Raw genomic sequence first — 7,720 nt, forward strand, 5'->3', positions numbered from 1 at the left:
GTTCAGAGGGCTTAGGAGGAATGGCTGGGGCAATGCCAAAGCTGTCCCCAAAATCTGCCACCTGAGGCAGTCCCCTCACTTTGCCTGATAGGGTCAGCCCTGTGATCTGCCAAAACACCCAGCAATTTTCAAGTGACCCATCCTAGGAGAATAATGTGGAACCTACACTCATATAAAAACCGTTCTGAAAATGCTTTTTAAAAAAGCATTTTTAAAAATACAGTGGTACCTCGGGTTACATACGCTTCAGGTTACAGACTCCGCTAACCCAGAAATAGTGCTTCAGGTTAAGAACTTTGCTTCAGGATGAGAACAGAAATTGTGCTGACTGATGGGAGAGGGAAAAAAAACTTTCCTTTCTTTCCTTATGTGATTAAACAAGAATCCCCTCCCCTCACGAGTCAGAAATGTCGTTTTAAGGACTTAAGCTGTGGATTTAAGGCTGTGTGGAGATAAACTTTCGAACCAAAGCATGTTTTAAGAAGAGTGTGGAATGTATAAGAGCTTTGGAATGACGCAGTTAAAAATGCCGTCGCCATATTGGGAAGTTCTGTCGGAGGTCTTGAGTCTGGGAGGAGAAATAGAGAAATAGAGCTGCTTTTATATTGCGGGTGAAACTCCTCAGAGGGACTTAAGAGCGACAGTTTTGTGAGATTAATGATGGAAAGAGCGATGTTATCTATGAAGGTGATGACATATGGAAACCATCTCGATTTGAGGATTGGAAGAACGGAAAAATTCACACAGGATTAATATTAGTGTTTATCGGCTTAAGGAGACTATCAGAAGAGATCATAAAGAAAAAAGAGAAAATATATGAACAAGATGTGATGTGGAAACAGCAAGATAAGACTGGATAGAATTATGAACTCTGTTTGGACTGATTTGGACATTAATGCAGTAGCAAGAAGATGATCAGAATCCCCCTTTGGATCTTGAAATATGGGTCCCCCCAACAAAATTTAAAATTCGGCTTTGTAATTCGGAATTTATGTGATGTGATTTAATTTGATTTGATTGGCTGGTTAATAAAAATTATTTTTTTAAAAAAGAGAGAACATAAAGAATATAAAAAATATTATATAAAAAAAAGAGAGAACAGAAATTGTGCTCCGGCGGCGCGGCAGCAGTGGGAGGCTCCATTAGCTAAAGTGGTGCTTCAGGTTAAGAACAGTTTCAGGTTAAGTATGGACCTCCGGAACGAATTAAGTACTTAACCCGAGGTACCACTGTACATTGAATTTTCCATAAGGCTCACCATCGCCATCTAGTGCCACATTCTATATTACACTTAAAGCACAATGCATTTTATTTGCAGCTGTATGGCTGAGTCCTAAGTTTTAGGTGCCACAATATTTATATATATTTATTTCAGGGGAGACATTTGCTCTAACCTGGCTTGCCCCGAGAACTGGACCCTTAACCACTAAGATAAGCCATGTTGCTCTAGGATTAGTAGGGAAGATCCTGTAAAAACCTCTTTGTCTCTCTAACATCCCCACCACTAAAAAAAGGGGGTGGCCACTGTGGTTGCTTTTGCCCAACTCTCTCCCTGGATGTATTACTCACCATCTCCTCCTTGAAGCAAGTAGGCCTCTTTGTTTGGCCTGACACATTGGCTTAAGGTATGTAAAACATTTCCCTCCCAGTCTTCATTGGGAAATCAGCGGTGGGCAACCGGCAGCACTGGAGACACAAATGAACCTCGGTCTAATTTCATGACAGTATTGAGGAGGGGAAAAAAAGGAGGGGGGGAGAGTGGTGGCAGAAAGGGAAGGTGGTGGTAGAGAGCCTACTTTGGTTCTGACCTTTAGGGATGGGGTGAAAAATTGATCCAGTTCACAATTAAAGGTGAACCCATCAAATCCGCACTTTCTGAAATAAGACGAGAACTGAAACACAGTTGTTCATCAAAACCGGCGCTTCCCTGAAATTTGCAACCCATGGTATGTGTGCAACAATGCCTGTACCAGGGCAATGTGTGCATGAAAATTCATATATTAATGAAAATAGCATACAGAAATGTGTTAAACTGGAGGAAGTTGCTTGCAAAGGGTGTGTATTCGTCAAAGCCACATGCAATAATGTCTTTATTAGGAGAAATTTGCACTAAAAAGCTGATGGACGTTCAAATCGCTGGCGCAATTAGAAGAACCGAATTTAAGATTGGAACGACGAGAAACTAAAAGGACGGAATCTGGCAGGTTTGTCCATTCCTAGCGAACCTGCCCACTTTGGGTTCTGCCTCCTCTGCATGAAGGCCCTCCCAGACTAATGACCCCAGAGGGACTTCATCAGCATCGTAAGAAGGATCCTCCCCTTACTGTCAACAAAAGGCAGATCTGCCTCCGTTCAGTTCCAACCTGCTGGGTCCTCTGGTCTGTTCAGCCCTCAATATGCAGTTTAAAAGGTTGCAGCGCTTGATTGATAGGATTATTCACGAGTCCATTCTTCGTAAACCGGTTTATCTTGCTTGTGGATGACTCATCCAAGCAAATGATGCAAGAGATCGTGTAATCCCCTACCAGCTATGAAAATCCATTTACAGTTTGTGCTGGAATGAACAGATCTCTACGCAGAAAGCCCAAACCGACTAGATTTTGTATTTTATAGTTGGCACCTGTATTTTTCCTATTTCTGGAAATATTTCTACATGGTTTTATGCTATCCTGGCCGGTGTCCTGAGCGATGATATTATTTTAGCTAGCCATGGAGAACGGTCCGGCTTGAAGGCCTCACCTGGCCGCAGTACATTGCTCCCTTTCCCATCTTCATTTGGCATTGGCTCATACAGGAGTGAGGAGCCTTTGGCCCGCTAGGTGTTGCTGAACAACAACTCCCATCAGCCCCAGCAAGCATGGGCAATGGAAAGGGTTGATGGGAGTTGTGGTCTCCCCAAATATCTGCAGGACACCATGTTGACTGCCAGCAGTTGCACTCCAAGTGAGAGACCGTGATGGCGGCATTTACCTTTACTCCCCAGGCTGCCTTATCTCAAAACTAGAATGAGCACAAACCTGAAATAACACTTCCAAAACTGTTTAGGGCGCTAAGTGCTCAGGCTATGCAGACATCTCTTAGAAGCGGCTCCTGGGCTTTGACCAGGGAGATACCCTTTCTTCACGTGTTAACACTTTGTGGTAAAGATAAGCAGGATTAACCGGCTGTTCTTCTTTCTTTCTGAAGTACAGGCTGTCCTTGATCATCGCCCACTTGTCGTGTCACTGGCAGGCTCCCGGGGACCCTGTGAATTTCCTCTCCCTGAGGCCTGGTGTTGGGTCTAGCCACCTCCTTAATTCCCTGCTCTGCCCTGGAGTGATGTTATGTAAGAAAGCATTGTGGGAAATTGAAATTACAGATAGCCATGTGCCAGGGCTTAGAGTGCTACTGCCCACCACTTGCAAAGCCCCCCTCCCTGAAAAGTTTTGAAGGGCCCCCAAGAAACATTTTGCCCAGAGGTCCCTCAAACCTTGAGTTGGCTCCATTAACAAGAGTCAGTGGAGTAACTGTGACCCAACTGGCTCTATGGCTCACGCAAAATGGGGGCACTTTGTTGGGTGGCACCATGAGAGGGAGGTGGGTGAGAATTTTGGAGTTTGTTTGCATTTGAATGGGAAACCACCTAATTCATATTTTTGGACCCATACGTGAAGTGGCACACAATCATCCTCCAGAATTCACCCTTTGCGATGCAGGTCTCTCTCTCAATGCTGCGTGAACAAAAATGCATATATTAGGGGATAACATGCATAAAAATGAATAAATCATTGGAAATAACATGCAAAAATGTATACTAGGGGAAATTGCTAGCAAAAGCAACTTTGTTAGTCTGAACTGCATATTAATGAATTTTCATGATGGTTTAAAAAGAGTAATAGTAATACTGAATTGCTCCAGAAATGTAGAGAACTGAATTCAAGCTTGGGAAAATGAGAAATGGTGAGGAACCAAGAGAAATTCAGCTCTCCCTAACGGTAAAGGTAAAGGTAAAGGTAAAGGGTCCCCTGACCATTAGGTTCAGTCATGGCCGACTCTGTGGTTGCAGCGCTCATCTCACTTTATTGGCCGAGGGAGCCGGGGTACAGCTGCCGGGTCATGTGGGCAGCAGGACTAAGCCGCTTCTGGCGAACCAGAGCAGTGCACGGAAACGCCATTTACCTTCCCACTTGCACTTTGACATGCTTTTGAACTGCTAGGTTGGCAGGAGCAGGGACCGAGCAACGGGAGCTCACCCTGTCACGGGGATTCGAACCGCTGATCTTCTGATCGGCAAGCCCTAGGCTCTGTGGTTTAACCCACAGTGCCACCCGTGTCCCTCTCCCTCATGGTACATACTATGTATTAAGTGGTACACAAACACTTAGTACACGTGTGCGCGCGCACACACACACACACGGATGTGGTGATCCAGTTTGTACCAGTCTCATAAGTCCTAGTGATGTGCAGAGGTGCCACCTTGGGCCAAAGATTGGGGAGCCAAGTGGTGCAGCACACATGTGACATTGGGAAGAAGCATGTCCTTGGGGGGCAGACTTGCCCAGTGCCGTTCAGCTTCAATGGCCACAGCTCCTCCTTTCTTATGCTCAGAAGCCTGCTTTTGATGCTGTGTCATGCTCGGTTCGATGGTCTGGCCTCCTCCACCCTCTCAATATTTGGGGTGCTGAGCCCCCTGCTATGGAATTTTGAGGGGGGGATGACAACACCTCTGCCCCCTAAAGCAGGCACACCTGACGACATGTTAACTTGGGAGAACAAAGAGACCTTTATAACAGCACCCCCCAAAAAAGTCACCTTTTACAAAGTTGACTGTTATCATTGTCGTTATTCCCTTTTTTACCAGGAAGCCTCTCCGAGGCATTGTCTTAAGCTGCTGGTAGGTTATACATGCCACACCCCTGCTTCATCCATCACCACTTTCTCCTGTTGGATCAGGTGAGGGAGAAAGCAATCCTCACCATTCAATTTTGGGCCTAATGATATTGAAGCCATGCTGGCTGGGGGTGATGGCCCCCCCCCCACAGGTTTCCCATTCCTGCACTTATCCTCCCTTGCAAACATATGGATAGACTGATTCACAAAGGGCCAGGATGTAAAGTTGAATGTGTGCATGATCTCCATTGCCCTGAATTAGTGAGGTGATTATGAAGGCTTTGTTTTTAGTGGTGGATCACACAAGCCACCACTTGAAGGACGAAGAGATCTGGGAGGGTTACCTTCAGGTTACACCCTGAAAAGCAGGCCTGGTTGAGCCGAAAACCCAAATCACAGTTTGACTGATGTGAACAAGTCTTGGTTCTCCCCACACCTGCTTGGATATCCTCCCTTCACAGCTGAAGCAAGCTATGGTTCTCCAGATGTTGTTGGACTCCAATTCTCATCAACCCCAGCTAGCAGGGCTTACAGGAGGTGTGGTCCAACAATCTCTGAAGGGAACCAGGTGCCCTATCCCTGGCACAAACCATAATTTTTCTGATTTGGGCCTGTGCAGGAAGTGAGGAGAAGAGGGTAAGAGTCCAAAGATTATCCTTGATGGCAACATGTTGGTTGGCCATCCTAGAGAATTGGGAGAGGATGTTTATGAACTAAGACAGTCTTCTTATTTGACCTTTCCCCAACCTCCTCCTTGAAACCTCGCGTGGAAAGTGTGTACATACACAGAGCCCACTGCCCCATTTCCATCCTTCCCCACCACGGCCCCATTCACAGAAGAGTCTGGGTCTGGCGCTGGGGTTAGAGAAGTGACAACATTTTATTAGTTTGGTGGGAGGGCTGGCAATTGAAATCCATCTCCTGGTTTGTCTGTTTTGACATTTGCATCTTGATTTCAAGAGTGTCAGCATTAAAAAAAAAAAAAGGAACAAGAACTAAACCCAAAACAGGACAAGGAAGGGCACACAGAGTGAATAGACAACGAGGGAATTAACGGAGGGTGTTGGGGCGCAAAGCCTTACATTCTTCATTCTCAAAACTTGAGTACAGAGCTTGCAGGGGGTTGGCCCACCCCTGGGACTGCAGGAACCTATTGGAGGAGGCGGTTCTCTGGGCATGCTGGCTCTCTTGACTGAGTGGATATCACACTAATCTTTTATCTCCTAGGACCGCCTTTCTCTACCTTGGGTCCCCAGATGTTTTTGGCCTATAACTCCCATCTTCCCTGACCACTAGTCCTGTGAGCTAGGGATCATGGGAGTTGTAGGCCAAAAACATCTGGGGACCCAAGGTTGAGAACCACTGTCCTAGGAAGATCTTTGGAGGCCAAGAGCCCAGCGTGAAATAGGATCTGGCAACAATAGGATCATTGGATACTGGCCATGATGCCTATGCTCTGCCTCCCCTGTCAAAGACACGAATGCTTCCGAAAACTGGAAACTGCAGGAGGAGAAGGTACTGTTGTGCTCAGGCCTTACATACAGGTTTTCCAGAGGCATCAAGTTAGCCAGTGTGAGAACAGGGTGCTGGACTAGATGGGTTACTGACCTGATCCATCAGGTCTTTTTCTTACGTACTTAACCCTTCACAGTTAGGAAGCCCAATGCCTCAAAGGCATTACATCTCGGGGTGGGGTGGGGGGACACTACAGTGCAACTGGTGTACACCATCAGAGGTGGCAACAGAACGGAGCCCGTATGGTCCCCGATTCCCCTCATTTTCAGATGCTGAGATGGCTCATCCCAAAATATGCATTGCTTTGGAAGGTGATCAAGTCGAGATGGCAGCACCCTATTGCGTGATTGGCAAGGTCCTACTGTAAGGAAAAATATCTCGCTGCAAATGACAAAAATAGGCATATGTTTATCACAGCCTAGCCCTATAATGGACCCGCCCCCTTTGGAAAAAAAACAAAACCAAACAATTGCTGAACTTTAGGATGGACAAAGACCAGCCCTCTTATCTGTTTCAGCAACTTTGCCCCTCCTATCCCGTACATCTTTTGATGGGGGGGGGGGAGAGGAGAAAGAGAGGGAGGACTAGGAGGCGGGGAGGAGACCTTCAATCCTCACTTCCCTCTTCCCTCTCCAAAACTAGTCAGTAAGGTGCTGATGGAAGTTAACTGGGCCAAGGGTAGCAGAGGGTTTACCTACTCAGGCCTACCCCTCTTTAGCTGGCTTTCCAATAAATTAAGTGCAACTAGTGAGGAGTTCAAAAGGAAGCATAATACAAGTGGAGACAGAAAAGGCAAGCAAGTGTAGGTGGACTCGTTTCCTATGCTGGAGGCAGACTAGGTTAGCAACTGGGCAGTTAGAGTGTGAGGGGCACTCTTTGCCTCGCATGTAAACTACAGGCGTTCCATGGTTTGTTTGAGTGTGGCTTTCCTTTCTTTCAGTTTTTCAAAATGAAAATCCCTGCAAAATGGAGTTGCAAGTGAGTGCAATGGATGGATGCATTTTTGGGGGGGGGGCGTGGAATGCAGTGTTATGTCGAGGGCACACAGGGTCGGGCTGTAATTTTAAAAACAAAATGGCATTTGTCCCTGGTGCAGGTTAGGATGATGTGCATGCGACAGCCCCACACAAGTTGAGCGTTGGTTAGTGGTGTGCACACATGAGTTGTTGTGTGTGTGTGTGTGGCTGGTTTTTGGTGCCCCAGGATGATAGTGTGGCTTTAATAAGCAGTCTGGGCAATGGCTGGAGAGGTATTCAGAGGACAGGAGCTGAGGTACAGTGGTACCTCGCAAGACGAATGCCTCGCAAGATGAAAAACTCGCTAGACGAAAGAGTTT

The 7,720-nt window shown here is 46.4% G+C and overlaps 2 long non-coding RNA genes across 2 annotated transcripts; one reads left to right on the forward strand and one right to left on the reverse strand.

The window, feature by feature from the left end:
* Positions 1-5,730: 5,730 nt before the first annotated feature.
* Positions 5,731-6,370, reverse strand: LOC310710998. Its single transcript, XR_014528324.1, has 2 exons — positions 6,233-6,370; positions 5,731-6,108 (listed from the first exon to the last, which is right to left on the reverse strand). It is a non-coding gene; the product is annotated as an uncharacterized lncRNA (long non-coding RNA).
* LOC310711000 lies at positions 5,994-6,574 on the forward strand. Its single transcript, XR_014528326.1, has 2 exons — positions 5,994-6,117; positions 6,241-6,574. It is a non-coding gene; the product is annotated as an uncharacterized lncRNA (long non-coding RNA).
* Positions 6,575-7,720: the final 1,146 nt, after the last annotated feature.

This window comes from Podarcis liolepis (assembly GCF_965112155.1).
Source record: "Podarcis liolepis genome assembly, chromosome: 7".
Classification (NCBI taxonomy): domain Eukaryota; kingdom Metazoa; phylum Chordata; class Lepidosauria; order Squamata; family Lacertidae; genus Podarcis; species Podarcis liolepis.